This window comes from Neolamprologus multifasciatus, chromosome 22 (assembly GCF_963576455.1).
Source record: "Neolamprologus multifasciatus chromosome 22, fNeoMul1.2, whole genome shotgun sequence".
Lineage (NCBI taxonomy): Eukaryota > Metazoa > Chordata > Actinopteri > Cichliformes > Cichlidae > Neolamprologus > Neolamprologus multifasciatus.
In genome coordinates, this window is record NC_140459.1 from 3,187,939 (window position 1) to 3,213,777 (window position 25,839).

At 40.8% G+C, this 25,839-nt stretch overlaps 1 long non-coding RNA gene across 1 annotated transcript; it reads left to right on the forward strand.

The window, feature by feature from the left end:
* Positions 1–692: 692 nt before the first annotated feature.
* LOC146492594 (uncharacterized) lies at positions 693–25,595 on the forward strand. Its single transcript, XR_014872031.1, has 2 exons — positions 693–953; positions 23,649–25,595. It is a non-coding gene; the product is annotated as an uncharacterized LOC146492594 (long non-coding RNA).
* Positions 25,596–25,839: the final 244 nt, after the last annotated feature.

Genomic DNA, 25,839 nt, shown 5'->3' on the forward strand with positions numbered 1-25,839 from the left:
AGAGCCCAAGTACCACTTGTGGTATGTGTACCACCGTTTGAGAAAGACTGCTTTAGATCATGCACAGAACCAGTTAAAATGATAATACTGCTGAAAATAAATAAAATAACTTTTACAAATTGTTCCTTTTCTTTCAATTTTTTTAAATGTCTTTCACGTTTGAGGCCATGTTTACATGCACAGGTGTAGTTTGAAAAACATTGACTTTTCTATTTATTCTGGCCTATTTTTTACATGTGAACAGTACTTTAATTTGTTGACAGGTCATTTTCTAACTTCTTTCAGGGTGAAGATTCTCAGAAACTCTGTTCATGTGTTTGTGAGTAGATAAGTACAGTATTTCTTTTTTTTTTTTATGTGAACAAAATCAGATTGTGTCTTACAAGGACAAATGTGTGTGCTTTTATCTTCAGGCAACACTGTCTTATAGGTAGCATGTTTTTTTTGTGGCATTTTCAGCATTTTTCCCATCATTGGATAGTAAAACAGTGAAGACAGACAGGAAAGTGGGAAAGACACACATTAAAGGGCCACAGGTTAGACTCAAATCCAGGCTGCTGCCCCCTCCCATGACCCACTGAGCTAAACTGGCACCCTGCACAGTCCTGATTGGCCAACACTTGGATTGGGGTGAGGAAATCTCCTTTCCAAAAAAATCATTCTTTTGAAATAAATTACAGTGGACATTGTGAAAAACTGATTAACTGATAAACAGCATCAACTATTTGAGCAGAGTAGCTGTTGTATTCAATCAGATGATTTCCATAGAGAGGCACTTTGCATCAGCAGCACCATGCTCCAGTGCTCTGGGAGAGTTTATAGTCCTGAGAGTTGAACACTGGATGACTGACAGCTGTCCTTCATCACAACAGAAGCCACAGAAATCCTCCTCATCAAAAACATGACTTTGATCTGCATCCTCATCTGGACTCTCCTCTGCTGCTGCTTCACAGGTAAAGTCCAGAGAATCAAACTCCTCTCCTCTATCAACATCTGTCCCTCTGAAATGAAGCCCACAAAACCATGAAGCTGCTTTATGTTTTTGTCTCTGTGTCCTCAGAGTCCAGAGGACAGATCACAGTGACTCAGCCTGGAGCAGTGAGCTCTGCTGTGGGAGGAACTGTGAGCATCAAGTGTAGGACCAGTCAGGATGTTTATGCTTCTGGAAGTACGCACTATTTAGCCTGGTACCAACAGAAAGATGGGGAATCTCCCAAACGTCTCATTTATACTGCTAGCACGCGACAATCAGGGATTCCAGCTCGTTTTACAGGCAGTGGATCAAACTCTGACTTCACTCTGACCATCAGTGGAGTCCAGGCTGAAGATGCAGCAGTTTATTACTGTGTAGGTCAGCATTATATCAACAGTCAAGCTGTGTTCACACAGTGAAAAACAGTCGTACAAAAACCTCCCTCAGTCAGACTGAACAGAAACTGAAGTGACTGCTGCAGCTGGAAGATACTGCAGAGACTGATACAGTTCACTGAGGACACACACACACACACACACACACACACACACACACACACACACACACACACACACACACACACACACAATATTATAGTTATTATATTAATCATTATTAGCTATTACAGCAGTGAACATGAACTCTGTGTCAAATACTGAGCCTCAGTACAGATTCAAGTTGCAGTTATTTATATGTCTTATCACCTTAAATCTTCACTCAAAGACAAGTATCTTTGACAGTGCATATATAGGTGTATCATATATAAGAGACAAATATTGTTCCTTCAGTATGTTGGCATTACTAAATTTGGCTCATTGCTTACATACATGTGTAAAAAGAAATTGTATGAGCTGTGATAACTGTTTCTGATAGAATGAAGAGTAGACTGATATATGAAATATTCCTTTATTGGGTGAGAAAATCAGACCATGTCATAACTGCTTTAAGTCACACAGAATAGATATCAGAGCCTTAAACAGGCTGACTTCTGCTAAATGGGTCAAACTGGGCAGAAAGTCTACAAACACATAACATCCTTATAGAATATGATGTAACACTATAGATCAACTTAGCTCAGAATATATACAGTGGGGCAAAAAAGTATTTAGTCAGCCACCGATTGTGCAAGTTCCCCCACTTAAAATGATGACAGAGGTCAGTAATTTGCACCAGAGGTACACTTCAACTGTGAGAGACAGAATGTGAAAAAAATAAAAAAATAAAAAATAAAAAAAATCCATGAATTCACATGGTAGGATTTGTAAAAAATTTATTCGTAAATCAGGGTGGAAAATAAGTATTTGATCAATAACAAAAATACAACTCAATACTTTGTAACATAACCTTTGTTGGCAATAACAGAGGTCAAACGTTTACTATAGGTCTTTACCAGGTTTGCACACACAGTAGCTGGTATTTTGGCCCATTCCTCCATGCAGATCTTCTCAAGAGCAGTGATGTTTTGGGGCTGTCGCCGAGCAACACAGACTTTCGACTCCCGCCACAGATTTTCTATGGGGTTGAGGTCTGGAGACTGGCTAGGCCACTCCAGGACTTTCAAATGCTTCTTACGGAGCCACTCCTTTGTTGCCCGGGCGGTGTGTTTTGGATCATTGTCATGTTGGAAGACCCAGCCTCGTTTCATCTTCAAAGTTCTCACTGATGGAAGGAGGTTTTGGCTCAAAATCTCACGATACTTGGCCCCATTCATTCTGTCTTTAACACGGATCAGTCGTCCTGTCCCCTTGGCAGAAAAACAGCCCCATAGCATGATGTTTCCACCCCCATGCTTCACAGTAGGTATGGTGTTCTTGGGATGCAACTCAGTATTCTTCTTCCTCCAAACACGACGAGTTGAGTTTATACCAAAAAGTTCTACTTTGGTTTCATCTGACCACATGACATTCTCCCAATCCTCTGCTGTATCATCCATGTGCTCTCTGGCAAACTTCAGACGGGCCTGGACATGCACTGGCTTCAGCAGCGGAACACGTCTGGCACTGCGGGATTTGATTCCCTGCCGTTGTAGTGTGTTACTGATGGTGACCTTTGTTACTTTGGTCCCAGCTCTCTGCAGGTCATTCACCAGGTCCCCCCGTGTGGTTCTGGGATCTTTGCTCACCGTTCTCATGATCATTTTGACCCCACGGGATGAGATCTTGCGTGGAGCCCCAGATCGAGGGAGATTATCAGTGGTCTTGTATGTCTTCCATTTTCTGATGATTGCTCCCACAGTTGATTTTTTCACACCAAGCTGCTTGCCTATTGTAGATTCACTCTTCCCGGTCTGGTGCAGGTCTACAATTCTTTTCCTGGTGTCCTTAGAAAGCTCTTTGGTCTTGGCCATGGCGGAGTTTGGAGTCTGACTGGTTGAGGCTGTGGACAGGTGTCTTTTATACAGATGATGAGGTCAAACAGGTGCCATTCATACAGGTAACGAGTGGGGGACAGAAAAGCTTCTTACAGAAGACGTTACAGGTCTGTGAGAGCCAGGGATTTTCCTTGTTTGAGGTGACCAAATACTTATTTTCCACCCTGATTTACGAATAAATTCTTTACAAATCCTACCATGTGAATTCATGGATTTTTTTTTCACATTCTGTCTCTCACAGTTGAAGTGTACCTCTGGTGCAAATTACTGACCTCTGTCATCATTTTAAGTGGGGGAACTTGCACAATCGGTGGCTGACTAAATACTTTTTTGCCCCACTGTAAAGCATATAAACAATTACAGCAATATGATGCAACAAACACAGCAGTGCTACTGATCCAAAATACTCAAAGCTTCATAGAACTGAAACTATTCTCTCCATCTGTCAGCTGCTGCTGGCTCTTCCTCCTCCTCTTCCTCACACACTGCTGAGTTTGTCTTGGTGGATCATCAGGGGTGTAAAGCCTCACAGATGATGTGCAGCAGTGGGTCCCTCAGTCTGTCCTCACTCTGGACACATGTCGTCACACATGGAAATCAAATGTGTGATAAGCTTTAGGATTCAAACACAAGTGTAACTTATAAATGAATGTTCATACTTTTATTCCACAATCAGAGAGAAAGAAAAATAGAGAGAGTGCAGGACAGACAGGTGACAGTCTCAGGTGTATACACTGCTACAAAACAGCACAAAAGAAGGAGGATTTAGTGTTTGTGTTATTACGAGTGCTAAACAGATGGTACAGTGGACACATGTGTGACTCCTGTGATTAAAGCATCTTTCTTTCAGCTTAACGAGTGAACCGTCAGCTCGTTCAAACACACGTTGAAGTCCGTTTGGCTCGACACCACCGAACATTGGCAGCAATATAACATAGCTAACATTAACAGTGCAGTGAATCCTGCTTGTGCCGTGATATTCAGGACTGCAAACCGAGCAGCATCACTGACTTTCAGCTTGTTGTGTTTGTGAATATATGACTGACTTTAATTATCCATGAAATCATCACATTCTCTGTAAGATTAAAGTCAACTATTGAACGGCGTATATTTTGAAGTAAAGGCTTTAAAACCAAGTTAGTACAAACATCGCTAATGTCACATAACTTTCCCGACATGTGGCCAACAGTAATGTTTTAATGTTCTTCATTATAAAAACATTTGCGCATAAATAAGTGACACAATATTCAGTACTTACTTCTGAAAGTTTACTCTTCGGCTGCTCCGCTTCCGCCGTTTTTTTTCGGCTTTCAACATAATGTGTAATAACAACCTCATTATAATATATCCATACTTTATATATTGTTATACCAACAGTTATCTGGGTTGCCACTCTGACCAAAGAACACGTGTTGTAAATTTAAGCATTTGCTTCAAACGTCATTAATTTATCATCTCATAGCATATGGCTATTTTCATTAATTCAGACAGAAAAAGCACGAAGGATTTCATTGTGTCAGTCAGATGATTTCCATAGAGAGGCACTTTGCATCAGCAGCACCATGCTCCAGGGCTCTGGGAGAGTTTATAGTCCTGAGAGTTGAACACTGGATGACTGACAGCTGTCCTTCATCACAACAGAAGCCACAGAAATCCTCCTCATCAAAAACATGACTTTGATCTGCGTCCTCATCTGGACTCTCCTCTGCTGCTGCTTCACAGGTAAAGTCCAGAGAATCAAACTCCTCTCCTCTATCAACATCTGTCCCTCTGAAATGAAGCCCACAAAACCATGAAGCTGCTTTATGTTTTTGTCTCTGTGTCCTCAGAGTCCAGAGGACAGATCACAGTGACTCAGCCTGGAGCAGTGAGCTCTGCTGTGGGAGGAACTGTGAGCATCAAGTGTAGGACCAGTCAGGATGTTTATGGCAACAACCGTTTACACTGGTACCAACAGAAAGATGGAGGAGTTCCTAAACTACTCATTTACTACACTAGCAATCGACAATCAGGGATTCCAGCTCGTTTTACAGGCAGTGGATCAAACTCTGACTTCACTCTGATCATCAGTGGAGTCCAGGCTGAAGATGCAGCAGTTTATTACTGTCAGAGTGAACACTATCCTAACAGTCAGTATGTGTTCACACAGTGAAAAACAGTCGTACAAAAACCTCCCTCAGTCAGACTGAACAGAAACTGCAGCTGCAGCTGGAAGATACTGCAGAGACTGATACAGTTCACTGAAGATAAAGGCAGAGGTGAAAGAAGAACAGCACATAAGCAGCAGTATCTACAGAACAGTGTGGAATATTCCAAGGGAGACAGGATAGATGTATCTAGAAATACTAGAAATAAGCTCCTTGCCGAGTACATTTAATAATGCACTAATCTCCCGTATTCCTAAAAAGGATAGGGATATATCAGACCAAGGGTGGAGTTTTGGTTTTGGCATTGGTGGGGACGAATGATTCAACCACCGAACTCTGCCCCATTTCTTTTTGTTCTCCTTTTTGTCTTTGCTTCTTCATAAAAAAGGAGAAATATACTTGTCTACATATGCTATTCTACATGCTTTTAAACCATTTAAAATTACAATTCATAGTTTTATATGTGAATTATATAATGTTAAATTACTATTAAACAAAAGTATTTTAGACTTTTTTTTATTACAGCCATATTCCATATAAATCAGGTATCATACAAAAATAAAAATAGCTTCAAATACAGTCATGACAATAAAAGAATATGACTTTAAGGACTTAATAACGTCTCTTATACATTAGCACTGTATAGGAATTTCTTTTACTTATGTATTAATCACATTATTTTATTGTATGATGCCTTGGTGCCACTGGATTTTAACAAGTCTCACACTCATACAGTAAGACAAATGGTGGGGGTCTAGTAAGGAAGTTCCACAGGAAGAGTCTTTTGTCTCTTTGAGGACTCTGGGAGGTAGCAAGAGAGTGTGAACCTTAAGGTGTGAAACAGCTGTGTACTGCCTTTTGTTCCTGAAGAAGGTATTTAACTGAGAGCCATGCTAGGCTCAGAGAGACTCTGCAGACCGTCTGCCCCGCGGTCATGTAGGCTCTCCACAAGCTTGGTTGTCAGTTCTTTGTGTGTTTGGATTAAAGAATGTTAGCTACCGCTCACCGCTCGTCTGCAGGCTTTATTTAAGTGGAAAACTTCCACAACAGCACTAAGGGAACACTGAATGACCTGCTGGTTTTTGTCCATAAAACTACTCATCTAAGATTACCACAAAGTAAAAGATCTCTCAGCAAAATTATGCAACGTTTTAGGCACAATTGCCCCGATCAAATCAGTGAGCTGGGATTTTCTAAACATGAACTACTGTTACAGCAACAGACATGGACTACTGGTGCCCCACACAATTCAATTCAATTTCAATTCAATTCAATTCAATTTTATTTATATAGCGCCAAATCACAACAAATGTCGCCTCAAGGCGCTTCAAACAACTCAATGTCCACTATGTGAAGGAGCCAAACACATGCCTGCTCCTCTCGTTAAAGTTAAATGTCACCATTATTACTGTCTGTCCGGAAACAGGCCGGGGGTGTCCAAATTCAAAGACTGCGTCCACCTGAGGACCCAGTGTTTTGTCTAGAAGTAACTGTCTGCCAAAAACTGACTTCTGGTATTTGCCAAAAACTGATTGCTTGTATTTAAACTGCTATAAATAACTTGTTGGTCTATAATATGTGAAACATATGTCACATGTATCCCTCATGAATGATATCAAGTCATCTTTAGCAACAAACAACATTCCTGTAACAAGGTAAAAGCTGCATTCAGTTTTTGGCAGGGACTTTTATGTATCCTTTATTTATGGAGTTAAAAAAGTTCTTGTTGACTTTAAAAAGGTCTCTTTTAAGAGTAATCTGGCCAAGAGGACAGGTGAAATTGCAGTAAATGCAAAAATAATTGTGTAAACATAATTTAAGTGGACAAAAGGAAGCTGATTGATTATAATGTAAGTACAATAACACGGTTACAAATCTACTTGAGAAACAGGTAATTTTTTCATTTTATATATAACCCTTTGTAATACCTGTTCATCAAAGTCTATTTAGCATCATACGTAACAACATTACACATAAAAAACACACACAAACATTGGAAATCACTTTTTGGCACAACGCCGGCACAGATATATAAAGTTTACTCAGCTACATTCTCGCCTGAAAATATGTTAAAAGTTTATTTTGCGACCCAGAAATAGTAATAAGAGTAATATTTAAACTAAGTAGCCATTGTTGGAAACTGGAATTGGCTGGGCCAATCTGGGATATGGTTTTTCAATTTTGTTGTCCGGGTGGAAAATCGGGAGAAACTGGGGAGAATGGTGGCTCCGGGAGATTTTCGGGAGGGGCACTGAAATTCGGGATTCTCCCGGAAAAATCGGGAGTGTTGGCATGTATGTCCTAGCATAGCCTGTAACGTTATTATGACGGACACATTTTATGAGTGAGCTTGGCTTTAAGTGACTTACAGGTTTCTTTGAAAAATACTTTCTTATATCCAGGTTCTTCCTTTTTGCTGCCGTCGTCCTCTCCTCCTCGCAGTGCATGTTTGCCGCTGCTAAAACTAAACAGAGCTCCCTGAGAGGCACAGCCAATCACATTGGCCATATTTATCACATGAGGTAGGACTCCAGCCATTGACTGTAGAAAACAGTCAATGACTCCAGTAGATAACGTAATTTAACTCTTTCTGCACTGCTGGGTGAATGAGACATTGACAGATCGTTTTTTTTTCTTTCTATCGGGTTTGTTTTTCTTTACTCGAAGAGATCAAATTATTGGTGGGGACAATTCAATAATCGCTGGATATTGGTGGGGACACGTCCCCTCCGTCCATGCCAAATCTACGCCCTTGTATCAGACCCAGCAAATTACCAGCCAGTAAGCCTTTTAGGAGTTGATTGCAAAAGGTTTTGGCCTTCCACTTAGATCAAATATTACCAGATATCATCAGTGGTGATCAGGTTGGTTTTATTAAGAATAGGTCTTCAGGTGATAACATTAGAAGACTTCTATTATTATTTCAAGCTAGCCCCAGTCGCGGCCTTCTGGCTTGATGTCGAGAAGGCTTTTGACCGGGTTGAATGGGGCTTCCTTATGACAACCCTTGCAAGGTTTAGGTTTGGGCCTGGATTTTGTAACTGGGAGATTTGAGATTTGAAACTAAATCAATGCAGAGTCAAGAGTTACCCCAAGAGTCCAGACTAGTGATGGTAAATTTGATTCTTTTTTACTGAATCGAGTTTGAATGAGTCACTCACCAAAATGAATCGGGTTTTTGGAGTCACTGAGTCAGTTTCCCAGAGAGTGCAAAAAATTTACATTTTCACTCAAACTTAATTTGTTTCTCTTTTCATGTAAATCCTACTGCTAAGATGAGTGACTGAAAAAGAAAAACAACTATTTTATAGAGCAAAAAAGAGCAAACAAATTTAAGATTTCTAAAGGGAACATTTATTTTATTTATTTTTTATTTTATTTTATTAGTATTTTCCTCAAATGTGTCAAATAGCTATGGAGAGCATCCTCACACAGAACATCACATCCTGGTTTGGGAACAGCTGTGTTAAGGACCAAAAAGCTCTTCAGAGAGTGATCCATACAGCAGAACGCTGCTGCAGGGTTGCTCTCCCCCCGCTTCAGGACACCTACACCAGGAGATGCCGGACTAGAGCAGCGCAGATACTGAAGGACCCGTCCCATCCTGGCAACAAACTGTTCCAACTTCTTCAATCTAGAAGAAGGTTCTGCATCATCCGGGTGAGGACAGAGAGACTCAAGAGGAGCTCCTATCCCAAAGCCATCCGGGCCCTAAACAGTAACTGGCTGTTGTTTTTTCCCCACAATTTTAATTATAAGCTGGATATATTTCTACTAATGAAATTAGTTTGCAAACAGCAACAGGGATGAGTCAATGAGTCAGTTGGGGTTGTGAATCATGATTCACGAGGCAGTAAAGTGATTCTCAAGTATTGAACGATTCGTTCATGATTCGCACATCACTAGTCCAGACAGACGATTTAAATGTGATTAAATGGTGCAAAGGACACAAATCTGTCCAGGTTAAGTTAAGTTCAACCCCAAACCATTCTTCAAAAAATACTTATATTCAATAACATGTGAGCTGATAGATCCAAGTCCCTGTGTGAGTCAGTCAGATGATTTCCATAGAGAGGCACTTTGCATCAGCAGCACCATGCTCCAGTGCTCTGGGAGAGTTTATAGTCCTGAGAGTTGAACACTGGATGACTGACAGCTGTCCTTCATCACAACAGAAGCCACAGAAATCCTCCTCATCAAAAACATGACTTTGATCTGCGTCCTCATCTGGACTCTCCTCTGCTGCTGCTTCACAGGTAAAGTCCAGAGAATCAAACTCCTCTCCTCTATCAACATCTGTCCCTCTGAAATGAAGCCCACAAAACCATGAAGCTGCTTTATGTTTTTGTCTCTGTGTCCTCAGAGTCCAGAGGACAGATCACAGTGACTCAGCCTGGAGCAGTGAGCTCTGCTGTGGGAGCAACTGTGAGCATCAAGTGTACGACCAGTCAGGATGTTCATGGCAACCACTATTTAGCCTGGTACCAACAGAAAGATGGAGGAGTTTCTAAACTGCTCATTTATCGTGCTAGCTATCGACAATCAGGGATTCCAGCTCGTTTTACAGGCAGTGGATCAAACTCTGACTTCACTCTGACCATCAGTGGAGTCCAGACTGAAGATGCAGCTGTTTATTACTGTCAGAGTTTTCATGTTATCAACAGTCAGCGTGTGTTCACACAGTGAAAAACAGTCGTACAAAAACCTCTCTCAGTCAGACTGAACAGAAACTGAAGTGACAGCTGCAGCTGGAAGATACTGCAGAGACTGATACAGTTCACTGAGGACACACACACACACACACACACACACACACACGCACACACACACGCACACACAGAGTGATAGAGTGAAAATGTTATTGTTGCTAAACAAAAAAGAAGTTGGAAATCTGTATCTCAGTCAATCAAATTTTGACCTTTGACCTCTGCTTCATAGCAGCTCAAATACATGTGAACCAATTCCTGAATATTGCTCATTATGAAAACATTTATTAAAGAAAGAAAAAAAAACACAAGTAAATCACCAAAATCAGTGAGTCATAATTGTCTGCATAACATATCCCTCTACTGCATAGCGTTGCACTGAGGCAAGAAACCACATTTTCATGCCTTACGGTGGCCCTTCAAAAAAAACCAAACTTTTTTTTTTCAAACAATGCTACCAGGCACATCTCTTTCCAATAGAATGATGAGTTTAAGGTGGTGTGACTTTCATTTGGGGGGGGGGGGGGGGGGGGGGCTTTTCTGCAAGCTGCACTATATGAGAGACATCTCCATTAGGAGGCAAAATAAAGATCACTATTTTACATGTTTATAGTGAAATAAATGTATATTAAAAAATACTTGTATGTGCATGAATATGCTAAGAAGCATATTTGATTGTTTGTTCTACTTTTTAAAATTTATTTATACTGTAAAACTGTTCATTTTCATTCGTTGCCTCAAGGCAACACTGCGCAGTTAGCCCAATTTTTTTCAGGCAATATAATGCATTTGGATATGTGTGTAGAGATGTGTTTGTGTGCATTTATATGATCATAGTCAATGTTTTTACTTTACAATCTACTCATAATTACAGGACATAGATGTAAAAACCTTTTATGCAAGGAAACCAAGGGAATGTGCACTTTCTGTCCTCAGAAAGTGAGGACAGTGAGCTTTCAGGGAGTGACAGTGAAGTAGAGGAGTGGATCCCTGAGTGAGGTTTGAGGGACACTTAGGAGGTCAGGGGTCAGTTGGTAAAGTAACTGTGTCTGTGTGTTTGTTAGTGCCCACATAGCAAGCAGGTCTGGCCAGGATCTGGTATCAAGCCGGCACTTTGAGTAATCTGGGAGAGTAGAAAAGCGCTACATAAAAATCAGTCCTTCACTGTCTGAACAGAGTTTCGGCATGTTACTTTTGCACTGTTTTGCATGTTCCGGCACATGTTGTTATTGCATGACTTGATTAAGGTACACATTATGCTGACATCTGGGGCCAGAGCTGAAACTGTTCTGGGCCAGCACAGGGCCAGCAGTGTGTCTACAACTGGCCCGTGGCTGCACATCACCTACAGATGGCCCACATACCGCAATGAATAACGGCCCTTTGGTGGCCCAGATCAGGTTTGCCAGAGGTGGCCCACACATGGGCCCGCACAGGACGACCAGGGTGTCTGAAACTGGCCTTGTGCTGACCCATGTGTGGGCTACCTCTGGCAAACCAGGTCTGGGCCACCAAAGGGCCGTCATTCTTTGCGGTATGTGGGCCATGTGTAAGCACGTTGTGTGGGCCTGATCCCTGCCATACCAATATTGCTGTGTGGGTGTCAGTGTGTGTGGTCAATGTACTTATTGTTGTGGGGACACAAATTTGTTTACACACTCATGTTGTGAAGTCTCGCCTACTTTATGGGGACAAATTGCAAGGCTTGAGTCAGGGTTAGGGTAAGGTTCAGGCAGGGACTTGTGATGGGTAGAGTCAGGATAAGTCTCCAGGAAATGAATGTAAGTTAATGTAATGTCCCCAAAAGTGATGGAAACACAACGTGTGTGTGTGTGTGTGTGTGTGCGCGTGCGCGTGCATGTGCATGGGGTTAGCGTCAAATGTTGGATATATTTTGGTGTTTTATTGTTTTGTGAAATGTTTACATTGTTTATTTGTTGTTTATTTATTCCTTGTTGTACTAGTACAACTTATTATAGAATAACTTGGCATTTTACTACCCTTGTTGCACAGTGTTGCCTTGAAGCAACAAAACAATATCTGTTTGGGGGGGGCAGGGTGTCAAATTTTATGATTGATATATTATTAGGGACCCTAAAGCTCCCCCAAAATAGGGAGAAATATTTTTTTCCCCCAAAATTAAAAAGTCATGCAGTAGAGGGTTATTTAAATACTTCCAATAGAAACTTTAAGTCCTTTCTCAGGTTTGTAGATTTTTTTTCTTTTTTGCTGTTCAATACTAGTCTGATAACTTTGTCTTGGAGTTCCAATAAAATTGATTCATGTTTGTGGCTGTAATGTGACAAAATGTGGGAAAGTTCAAGGGGGCCGAATACTTTTGCAAGCCACTGTATGTGTGTCCTCATTAGGATAGGGATTTATATTGGCGTGAGGGACTGTAGCCTATAAGTTCTTATTGTTTAAATGATAGTTATGAGATGGTGTGTTTCAGGTGATTTTACAGAAAAACACCAAAATAATGTACTGCATTACTTTAAAAAAGTACTCTGCATAATAGAATACTTTAAGATACCTACCTCAACACTGATCACAGCATTTGACTCATTCTTATATTGCGCTTTTCTACTCCACCTGAGAACTCAAATTGCTTTATATAACAAGCTACAACATGCTGAAACATTCATTAAACAGCATGCAATGACTTTGCATGAATAACGGCGGTGTCGCTCAATATTCTCAGTAATAAAATCATAATCTCTAAGTTCTTATCAATTCCCCTTCGCACTTATTCTTTAACATAAACTTCGCTTAACTTCATGTATTCAAAGTGACTTAATTCTACTGACTCATATTGACTTTCTACAGATAGCACACTGGTTTCCAATAAGAATCCTGGAAATCATTATTTAGAGTTTAATATTGACATCACCACAAAAGTAAGACAAACACTCGATTCTTATTTAATGTAGATTTTTTTTATTCTTTAAAACTTTAAACAAACTTTAAACTTTAAACAAAGCAATGAAAAATGAGAGAAGAAATTGAAAAAAAAAAGCTACAGAATGCAGTGTGAAAGTAAGACCAGCATAAAAGTCACACATAGTTCAGGATTGGGAACACTGGTCTCTCCTGAGTGGCTCTGAGACCAGAGTGTGGGAGCCCTGGGTGGCCTCACAGGTCACAGAGCCCACCTTCATCCAGTGGTCTGCAGGGAGCCTCAGGGTGCTGCTCCAGCTGTAGAGGCCGTCGTTCTCCTGCACCACGGGGCTCCTGCTCTCCTCCCAGCTGATGCTGCCACTGCCATCCACCTTCCAGGACAGCCTCCAGTCTGAGGGGAAGCCCTTGTTGGCCAGACACATGAGCGTGGCCTTCCCCTGTTTCAGCTCCTCACTGGAGGGACCCAGCACCTTCAGGGTGGGGCGGGTATCACCTAGGAAACACCAATCAGCTTAGAGGACAGGAACCACAATTTGATTTTCTCCGTTAAGAAGTTTCTGTCAGGTGTTTTTTCTGCTCCACCAGTCATTAACTCACACATTGTTTCACTTCCCTTTAAGAAACCTCTCATGCATATCAGCACAGAGAGAATCATCACACAGTTTGAGCTGAAATATGTTCAAACTACACTGGAAATAAAAGAAGCAGATGTGGAAACATTTACAAAACAAGTTTAGCTTCAAAATCATCAGTCATCTATAACACATCACTTGTTAGAGATAAGAAACTTAATAGCACTACTTGACTTGGATTAATTGTTTTTACTGCTTACATGATTTTAATGACATTTGAAATGATATCTGCTACAACAGAAACACCAGACGTGCTGCACACTGTCAAATGCCCATCTTTAACTTCTGGAAATAAAATAAGCAGATATGGCAACAATTATACAAGATGTTAAGCTTCAAAAACCTCCGTTCTGTATAATACACAAGTTTTCTACTTACCTCATGTGAATTTCAGTCATTTATTGTAGTGCTTTTATGATTTCTAAGTAAATTCTACATTTTTACTGACTAAGTAAAAGACCAGAAATCTTTATCTTCACTCTGTTTATCTTGAGGACAGTTACATTTAATTCATCTTAGAAACAGTGACTGTGATTTCAAACTAGAAAATAATCACAGGCTGATGACAGTTTATATTATTTACACAATGCACTGTCTTTATGTCAGAAATGTCGACATAAAATCAAATTAAAGCTGATGGAGTCAGCCTCCAGTGTATAATGGTTATAATATTACCTCTACATGAATACTTCATTGTTATAAAGCTAACATTTAAACCTTGATGTAGTTTCTTTAAAAACATTATAATCTTACTTCCAGCTTGCAGTCTGGTTCCTCCACCAAAAGTCCACCACAGTGATACAAACTCATTGAGGCGCCGTACAAAAACCTCTGACTGTAGAGAGACACGGCTCTCTGACTCTAACAGACTGAATTAAAACCAAAAGCTCTCAAGAGTTAACCAGACATATATCTCAATAATCCTCAAGTCCACTCTGATGTTTTATATTATTTGTTAATATTGATTTTAACATTTATTCTGAAGCTAACTTTGTGTCTTCATGAAAATTGATCTAAAAACTATTTTAATGAGGTTTTTTTTTTTGGCCCACTGAACAGAAAAGTCAAGATAATCACAAGAAAGAAATCTGATAAAATAAAAGAGGTTTAAGTTCGACTTACTTCCAACATCCAGTCTGGTTCCTCCACCAAAAGTCAACCACAGTGATACAAACTCATTGAGGCGCCGTACAAAAACCTCTGCCTGTAGAGAGACACGGCTCTCTGACTCTGAGACAAACAAACTCATCAATATGAATTGTTTTTATCATAGCTTTACAACATATTAATAGTATAATTTTAAAATTAAAATAAAATAAACACAATAAAATAAAGTTCCAAAAATATAATTTGAGAATTTACATTTTATAGTTGTTAAGAAACATCACTACAAAAGCTCCCTGTCACAGCTGTGGGTTTTATTGGAAGGACCCAAACGCGGACTCAGATTCAGGGAGTGAGTTTTATTTAACCTAAGGCGATCGTGGCTCAAGGGCGATCGTGGCTCAAGAGTTGGGAGTTCGCCTTGTAATCGGAAGTTTGCCGGTTCGAGCCCCGGCTCGGACAGTCTCGGTCGTTGTGTCCTTGGGCAAGACACTTCACCTACCGCCTACTGGTGTTGGCCAGAAGGGCCGATGGCGCGATATGGCAGCCTCGCTTCTGTCAGTCTGCCCCAGGGCAGCTGTGGCTACAACTGTAGCTTGCCTCCACCAGTGTGTGAATGTGAGAGTGAATGGGTGGATGACTGGACGTGTAAAAGCGCTTTGGGGTCCCTAGGTGGGACTAGTAAAAGCGCTGTACAAATACAGGCCATTTACCATTTACCATCTAAGTGAAGCACATAACAGGAACGGGTATGGCGTGAACAAAACTACAAACCAAACCTGAAACGTGAGGAGACTGAGACAACACAGGGGATGGCCAGCAGGAAACGAGATGCGGATGAAACACCAGTGAGACGCAGATGCTCCAACAAAGAGCAAACACACACTAATATACACACACAAGGAAACAAGGAAATGGCAGACAGGAGGAAGACAGTTGATTCTAATTAGACGAGACTGGGAGGATGTAACCTGAAAACATTACCATAGAACCAAAAATACTAAGCAATGGGAGGAACAGAGAACATTAAACTCTGAACAATCTCAAATAACCCAAAATAAACAAAACCACAGAACATTAATTAACCTAAAACATAAACATGGCGTCCACAGACTCCGGACCACGACACTTCCACCTTCTTTCTCAAAACTCTAAACATTAAATTGAATTTTCAATCTACACTCACAAAACCTCAAACTGCACAAATACATCAAAACAGTTTTACGTGTTCTCACAAACACTCGGTGTCTTTAGATCAGTGGTTCTCAAACTTTTCACAGTGAGGACCACCTCATAAAATATGTCTCTTGAAGTACCACCCTTATGACCGACATTAAAGTACAGTAGTATAGGCCTGTTTACAGTGGCTTGCAAAAGTATTCGGCCCCCTTGGACTTTTCCACATTTTGTCACATTACAGCCACAAACATGAATCAATTTTATTGGTATTCCACGTGAAAGACCAACACAAAGTGGTGAACACGTGAGAAGTGGAACGAAAATCATACATGATTCCAAACATTTTTTACAAATAAATAACTGCAAAGTGGGGTGTGCGTAATTATTCAGCCCCCTGAGTCAATACTTTGTTGAACCACCTTTTGCTGCAGTTACAGCTGCCAGTCTTTTAGGGTCTGTCTCTACCAGCTTTGCACATCTACAGACTGAAATCTTTGCCCATTCTTCTTTGCAAAACAGCTCCAGCTCAGTCAGATTTGATGGACAGCGTTTGTGAACAGCAGTTTTCAGATCTTGCCACAGATTCTCGATTGGATTTAGATCTGGACTTTGACTGGGCCATTCTAACACATAGGTTTTGTTTTAAACCATCCCATTGTTGCCCTGGCTTTATGTTTAGGGTCGTTGCTGGAAGGTGAACCTCCGCCCCAGCCTCAAGTCTTTTGCAGACCCCAAGAGGTTTTCTTCCAAGATTGTCCTGTATTTGGCTCCATCCATCTTCCCATCAACTCTGACCAGCTTCCCTGTCCCTGCTGAAGAGAAGCACCCCCAGAGCATGATGCTGCCACCACCATATCTGACAGTGGGGATGGTGTGTTCAGAGTGATGTGCAGTGTTAGTTTTCCACACATAGCGTTTTGCATTTTGGCCAATAAGTTCCGTTTTGGTCTCATCTGACCAGAGCAGCTTCTTCCACATGTTTGCTGTGTCCCCACATGGCTTGTGGCAAATGGGACTTCTTATGGTTTTCTGTTAACAATGGCTTTCTTCTTGCCACTCTTCCATGAAGGCCAACTTTGTGCAGTGCACGACTAATAGTTGTCCTATGGACAGATTCCCCCACCTGAGCTGTAGATCTCTGCAGCTCGTCCAGAGTCCCCATGTTGCATTTCTGATCAGCGCTCTCCTTGTTCGGCCTGTGAGTTTAGGTGGACGGCCTTGTCTTGGTAGGTTTACAGTTGTGCCATACTCCTTTCATTTCTGAATGATGGCTTGAACAGTGCTCCGTGGGATGTTCAAGGCTTTTTGTAGCCTAAGCCTGCTTTAGATTTCTCAATAACTTAATCCCTGACCTGTCTGCTGTGTTCTTTGGAGTTCATGGTGTTGTTGCTCCCAATATTCTCTCAGACAACCTCTGAGGCCGTCACAGAGCGGCTGTATTTGTACTGACATTAGATTACACACAGGTGCTCTCTATTTAATCATTAGCACTCATCAGGCAACGTCTATGGGCAACTGACTGCACTCAGACCAAAGGGGGCTGAATAATTACGTACACCCCACTTTGCAGTTATTTATTTGTAAAAAATGTTTGGAATCATGTATGATTTTCGTTCCACTTCTCACGTGTGCACCACTTTGTGTTGGTCTTTCACGTGGAATTCCAATAAAATTGATTCATGTTTGTGGCTATAATGTGACAAAATGTGGAAAAGACACTGTAACACCACACAGTTTACACGAGACAATTTTATTACTTATACGAATGTTATTTATGTTAACTGTCACAAACAGGATGTGACAAATGATAATAATAACAACTGTACTGCATTAAAACATTCACAGCAGGTGGGATATCCAATCTTTAAGTGATGACGTATGAACCCTGCTTCTGGATCCAAACTATTCTGCATTTTTTAAGGCTGTTGTGTTTTTAACATGTCTGTTCTCTAAAACCTAAAAGAGGAATTATGGATTTGATCAACTGGTCCCTAAATGCAATTGACACCCTTTTCTCAACGAGAAGTTTGGGCTCGGGTGAGCCTGAGTGCTGAAGATATCTACCTATTCAGAACCATGATAACAGGGTTCTTGCTGATCGGAGCTGGCTTGGCCCTGACTTATCGAAGAATTAAGAAAGCGGAACCAGCTGTTCAAACCCCCACAAGGCTGCCCGCTGGGATTGAAATGATGGGACGAGGCGTGAGTTTCTCAAAATGGGCTCATTGAGTGCAGCACGGATAAGATCTTGGAGAAGCTTACTGCTGCTGTGAACATTCAGAATAAGTTCTGAGCACAAACTGGATCACATCTTGGAGAAGCTCACTGCGGTCGTGAGTTCTCAGAATCTGCTCTTTGAGCACAAGAATGACAACATCACGGAGCGTAAGGTTGATAACATCATGGAAAAGCTCGCGGCTCTCCAACGGGAGATTGAGAGACCAGTGTTGGACTGTTAGAATAGCTTTGAAATTCATATGAGCTGTTCGCACTAAAGTAAAATCCATCATCACTTCATGCGGCTACCCCTTCGGCGCCAACTGCGGTCTCAAGGCTGGAGCTGAACAACAACACCCTGATAACGACTGTGTTTAGTCTGTTCCTTCCCATTCCATGCAAGGCCACCTGGGTTGGCTAACTTAACTGTCATGGTCCGGGTGAGTGCCGGGTTTTTCGTTTTTCCACTCTGCTGGGCTCCACCTTCAGGCGGAGACTCCCATCAGCCTTCAAACCTGACTGCAATCAAGTCACCAGCATTTAAGACCAGCACTCACAACAGACCTCTGCCAGATCTTCAGCTAACCCACGTTAGTGCTAGGCCGCCAAGCTCTTGAGAGTTTCCTTAACATCTGCATTTCTACTCAGTGTTTTCTCCCTGTCTTAGTACCTGCCTGGCTGTCATGCTTTACAAACAGGAGAGATGCATCTCTGTCTGGACACTGGGTTTCTGCTATCAGGTTGCAGGTTCCCGCGTACCACCAGAGAGAGCCCAAGTACCACTTGTGGTATGTGTACCACCGTTTGAGAAAGACTGCTTTAGATCATGCACAGAACCAGTTAAAATGATAATACTGCTGAAAATAAATAAAATAACTTTTACAAATTGTTCCTTTTCTTTCAATTTTTTTTAAATGTCTTTCACGTTTGAGGCCATGTTTACATGCACAGGTGTAGTTTGAAAAACATTGACTTTTCTATTTATTCTGGACTATTTTTTTTACATGTGAAGAGCACTTTAATTTGTTGACAGGTCATTTTCTAACTTCTTTCAGGGTGAAGATTCTCAGAAACTCTGTTCATGTGTTTGTGAGTAGATAAGTACAGTATTTCTTTTCTTTTTTTTATGTGAACAAAGTCAGATTGTGTCTTACAAGGACAAATGTGTGTGCTTTTATCTTCAGGCAACACTGTCTTATAGTTAGCATGTTTTTTTGGCATTTTCAGCATTTTTCCCCATCATTGGATAGTAAAACAGTGAAGACAGACAGGAAAGTGGGAAAGACACACATTAAAGGGCCACAGGTTAGACTCAAATCCAGGCTGCTGCCCCCTCCCATGAGCCACTGAGCTAAACTGGCACCCTGCACAGTCCTGATTGGCCAACACTTGGATTGGGGTGAGGAACTCTCCTTTCCAAAAAATCGTTCTTTTGAAGTAAACTAAAGTGGACATTGTGAAAAACTGATTAACTGATAAACAGCATCAACTATTTGAACCGAGTAGCTGTTGTATTCAGTCAGATGATTTCCATAGAGAGGCACTTTGCATCAGCAGCACCATGCTCCAGTGCTCTGGGAGAGTTTATAGTCCTGAGAGTTGAACACTGGATGACTGACAGCTGTCCTTCATCACAACAGAAGCCACAGAAATCCTCCTCATCAAAAACATGACTTTGATCTGCGTCCTCATCTGGACTCTCCTCTGCTGCTGCTTCACAGGTAAAGTCCAGAGAATCAAACTCCTCTCCTCTATCAACATCTGTCCCTCTGAAATGAAGCCCACAAAACCATGAAGCTGCTTTATGTTTTTGTCTCTGTGTCCTCAGAGTCCAGAGGACAGATCACAGTGACTCAGCCTGGAGCAGTGAGCTCTGCTGTGGGACGAACTGTGAGCATCAAGTGTCGGACCAGTCAGGATGTTTATGCTTCTGGAAGTACGCACTATTTAGCCTGGTACCAACAGAAAGATGGAGAAACCTTTAAACTCCTCATTACCTATGCTAGCAGTCGACAATCAGGGATTCCAGCTCGTTTTACAGGCAGTGGATCAAACTCTGACTTCACTCTGACCATCAGTGGAGTCCAGGCTGAAGATGCAGCAGTTTATTACTGTCAGAGTTATCATGCTATCAACAGTCAAGCTGTGTTCACACAGTGAAAAACAGTCATACAAAAACCTCCCTCAGTCAGACTGAACAGAAACTGAAGTGACTGCTGCAGCTGGAAGATACTGCACAGACTGATACAGTTCACTGAGGACACACACACACACACACACACACACACACACACACACACACACACACACACACACATTTTATATTGCTGAAATATTTCTGCTTTCAGAATAAATTAGCATGAAAACATCCATTCATACCTTTACTATCTGCAGTGTCACATTCAGGAAGTGAATAAATAACAAGTCATAAAAAATGTCAGTAGAATGAGCACATTGAGGCTTTTATTCTTCATTGAGAATAATATGCTCAAATATTTAGTGTGAACTCTGTAAACACCATTGCTTTTAAAAAATAATGTAGTGATTCAAAATTGAGGACTTTACTGTGTTTGAATAGTTATGATTGATAAGGACGATCATATTCACAGAATTACTTTTACAGCTGACATTGTTGGAAATGCATGAAACATTTAGAATTTTAAATGATGTGACGTCTCATGCTATTAGTATCGTCATCAAAAATCATCCTGAAAAATATTTGCTCATAGGGGGCTCTCTGATTGTTGGGATTGTTCTGTATTCTTGTAAGTCTTTTTTTTATGTTACAATAGTGACTGTTGTGAGTTGATGTTACATAAATAAAACTGAATTGGACTGAACTGAATATTTTTTAGTTCCCACAACTGTTTCACGAAGAAAACCTGTAGAAATAAAGTGTTTCTGACCAGTAAGATGGTAGAAAGCTTTTATTTTGAAAACACCCAGGAACTAATGAGTTTGTTGAAAAAGTGGATTACAGTGACTTAAAGGGAGCAGGAGAGCATACACTTTGAAATACTGATGGATTATGACACAATTATGATTTAGAGATTTCCAACAGTGCCTGAATCACATTAATGTTTATAGTTTGAGCTGCTTCAAAATGCCTTTGACTTTTAATTATCAGTTTTCTCAAGTTTCATTTCATGCAAAAGTTGACTTCATGAGTCAAGTAATGTGTTTTATCCTGACATTTTCCCTCTTGCATGAAGTTTAGTTAAGTTCTGCTCTGTTCTATTAAAATATCAGAATTATTTAGGACCAGGAGCGTGTGGGTCCATGCAGATTCAGGACTAAGTGAAGAGGATGCTGGAGCCTCTCTCAGATGGTATTGGGAAAAGAGACAGGATACACCCAGGATAGATCAAGAGATGGACAACCATTCATACTCACATTTTCACGTTTGATCAATTTAGAGTCACCAGTCATACCTTTCTGACCGCACTCAGTTCATTCAATTAAAATCCTTCACTTCTCAGCCTTCTCTTCTATCTACTGGGGTGCCCCAGGGATCTGTCCTCGGGCCCCTTCTTTTCATCATTTACCTTCTTCCTCTCGGACATATTTTTCGTAAATATAATATTCAGTTCCACTGCTATGCCGATGACACCCAGCTTTACCTCTCTACCAAACCCGATTCTACTCTTCCTCCACCCTCCCTTACCCTCTGCTTAGCTGAACTCAATTCCTGGTTCTCATCCAACTTTCTTAAACTCAACAGCAATAAATCAGAACTTCTCCTGGTTGGCACTAAACGGTTGCTATCCAGAATTAACAATTTCTCTCTCACCATCAATAATTCGCTGGTCCCTATCTCTCCCTCTGTGAAAAGCTTGGGTGTCATTCTTAATAGCACATTATCTTTTAATTCACATATCAATAATGTCACACGTGCAGCATATTTTCAACTCCGTAACATCAATCGCCTCCGCCCTATCCTCACTCCTCATGCCACTGCCATTCTCGTCCATAATCTTGTTATCTCTCGAATTGATTACTGTAACTCACTATTATCTGGCCTTACACAAAAATCCATTAACAAGCTCCAACGTGTCCAGAACTCTGCTGCCCGTATTATTACTTGGACTTCCTCTACCCACCACATCTCCCCAATCCTGAAGCAGCTTCACTGGCTCCCAGTTAAATTTCGCATCCATTTTAAAATAATCATTTATACATTTAAGGTTATTCATTCTCTCTCTCCACCATACCTCTCCAATTTAGTACAGATGAACTTCCCTTCCCGGTGTCTCAGATCTTCATCTTCTCTTTCTCTCTCTGTTCCTTCTGCTCTTCTGATTACAAAGGGGGGCAGGGCTTTTAGTTGCTCTGACCTCAGAAACATTACTTCATTCCCTCTTTTTAAGTCCACCCTCAAAGCTCATCTGTTTAAAATTGCTTATGTTTAAACCTCTGTATGCTCTTAACTTTTATCTGTTGTTCTTATTATTGTGTATATTTCAAGTTTTTGTGTTTTTATCTGTTGTACAGTGTCCTTGGGTGCTTTGAAAGGCGCTATTTTTAAATAAAATGTATTATTATTATTATTATTACCAGTTAACCTAACCACAGTATCTGCATGTCTTTGGATGTGGAAGGAAACCGGAGAGAGCCCACAGAAACACTGGAGGAACCTGCAACCTCCACAAAGAAAGTCCCCAGCCTGGATGAACCCAGGACCATCCTGCTGTTAAAGCAATAAGTGTTAAAGCTATAATGAGAATAACACAATGATTTTTCCTAAGCTTTGCTGTCATGTCTTAAATAAAATAAACGACCTCACTGCGGGTTAGCATAATACTCGATAAAACACAAACTGGAAAAACACAGTATTTATGACATGGAAGTGAAGTCTCCCTGTAGTCTTCCAAAGAATATAAAAGCATATTTTAATTTTAATTTAATTGCATTTTAATTGCAGCAGCTTCTTCAAACTTCTTTCCTGTGGTAGAAAGGTGATTACTTGGGTTAAGATACCCCCCACCAAAAAAATGAAACCAAAACAAAAAAGAAAGGAAAGAAAAAAGCTTGAAATATTCCTAAAAATAACTGTGATAAACTGATAGATCCACTTATAAATGATTCTTCAGATCAACTGAATCTGTCTTACAGTCAGATGATTTCCATAGAGAGGCACTTTGCATCAGCAGCACCATGCTCCAGTGCTCTGGGAGAGTTTATAGTCCTGAGAGTTGAACACTGGATGACTGACAGCTGTCCTTCATCACAACAGAAGCCACAGAAATCCTCCTCATCAAAAACATGACTTTGATCTGCGTCCTCATCTGGACTCTCCTCTGCTGCTGCTTCACAGGTAAAGTCCAGAGAATCAAACTCCTCTCCTCTATCAACATCTGTCCCTCTGAAATGAAGCCCACAAAACCATGAAGCTGCTTTATGTTTTTGTCTCTGTGTCCTCAGAGTCCAGAGGACAATATACAGTGACTCAGCCTGGAGCAGTGAGCTCTGCTGTGGGAGGAACTGTGAGCATCAAGTGTAGGACCAGTCAGAATATTTATAGTACTTGGTTATACTGGTACCAACAGAAAGATGGAGGAGTTCCTAAACTGCTCATTTACTATATTAGCAATCGACAATCAGGGATTCCAGATCGTTTTACAGGCAGTGGATCAAACTCTGACTTCACTCTGACCATCAGTGGAGTCCAGGCTGAAGATGCAGCAGTTTATTACTGTCAGAGTGGTCACTACCCTAACAGTCAGTATGTGTTCACACAGTGAAAAACAGTCGTACAAAAACCTCCCTCAGTCAGACTGAACAGAAACTGAAGTGACTGCTGCAGCTGGAAGATACTGCAGAGACTGATACAGTTCACTGAGGACACACACACACACACACACATACGTGTTTTCGTGATATATCAGTACGTATGACAAAAATGTGACAAATGAGAACGTGCCTTTCCGAAGGTCCTAGAGGCATGGGAATCACAAAAGGTTTGACCCATGCTTCCAGGAACATGCCCATTTTTTGAGATTTTGGCTAGGGCAAAATTCTTGTCAAACCTGAATTTAATGCTACTTGTGAGGACACTGTCAGGTTTATGTGACTTATGAGTACCATAAGGTCACACACTGATATTTCATGTTTAGGTGAATTGTGAAGCCCATGGAAACACATAATTTTCAAGTATACATGACTTATAAGGACCAGGTAAGGGTAGGTTCTGTATTTTCCGCTTGGCTCCATTTGAGATTACAATATAATAGGCATGGATGCACAATAGTAATGCTCACCAGTCGGGTAACTTCTGACAGAAATATCAGACATTTATGTGTTAATAAAACAGTAAATCTGAGCTGTGTAGAGACTTAAAAAAAGACATAGGTCAAACGTGGTCAGTCTACTTTTTAAGTCTTAATATTGTAATGCATTAATTCATTTTGTAGTGAAATGCATGTGAATAAAAACGTGGAACATTATCTGCCTTTCTTATCATTTAATTGCAAAAAGCACCCAGCATAAACCACAGATTTATGAGTAACAACAATGCAATACAGAAAACTGCAATACTGACATAACTGTTGAAGTAACAAAGTATCTCTCTTGCTTGTTTCTTTTTTTCTTGCATCTTTCTTTTAATGCTATGATCCTGTTGTGGATGTAGTACCTTGTGACAACCCAGTCTCTGCCTTTCAGAGCTGCCAGCTCTGCTTGGAGGCAGCAGTCACATTCCTTTTTACCTGGTACTTTGCAGCTTGTTATGAAGTGAAACGTGCCGCTCAGCAACCTTCACTTCCTCATTTGTCCACTTGCTTCTCACCTTCCCAGCTGTCATAAATGGAAACAAAAGAAAATATCTTAATGTGAATGCAAGAAAAGATAGAAAATATTCTAGTTTATAATGTGAATACAAAATGTTCTTAAACCTTGCTTTCTACTGGAGCACTTTAAAGGAGCAATAAGCACAATTCATCATACTTAGGTTGAAGGAATTAATAATGGCTATGTGAAGAACTAGAGGTGTAATTACATCTGGAGTACAGCATGAAGTCACAATCCCTCTCTCTGTGTTGATCTCCAGCCATAGACTTTGGTTTGGTTTACAGGCAGTGCAAAACAGCACACCTAGCAGTGAAAAGATATTGCTTATTGCTAAGGATGCTTGGAATGAACCATTTGAAGTGCTGTGTTCTGCTGGGAATCAAATAAGATGAAATGATTTATGATAAAAGCTCTCAACAGTGTCATGTCTGAAAACAATAAACTTGTCCTTTGATCACAAGTATATTCACCTAAAACATTTTGTATTTGGTTGCCTTTACCCCTTCTTGGTGAAGTGTTGCTAATGTTTTTGTTGTCCAGGGTGATTGAGGCAGAGGTGCCCTTCATGTTGTCCAGGGCAGCTGAGTAAAGCGTGTGGCTTGGAACCCCCGGAATACTTGGTCCTTGAGCCTTTGAAAAGTAACAGTGAAATATGAGAATCAATGCATGCAATAGGTCTGTTTGCTTTTTTCTCTGCATTGTAGGCAAATTCAGCGTTGGGCAGTGTGTAATTCTACATTAAGGGGCTAAGGGGCGATCGTGGCTCAAGAGTTGTAATCGTAAGGTTGCCGGTTTGAGCCCCGGCTCCGATAGTCTCTGTCGTTGT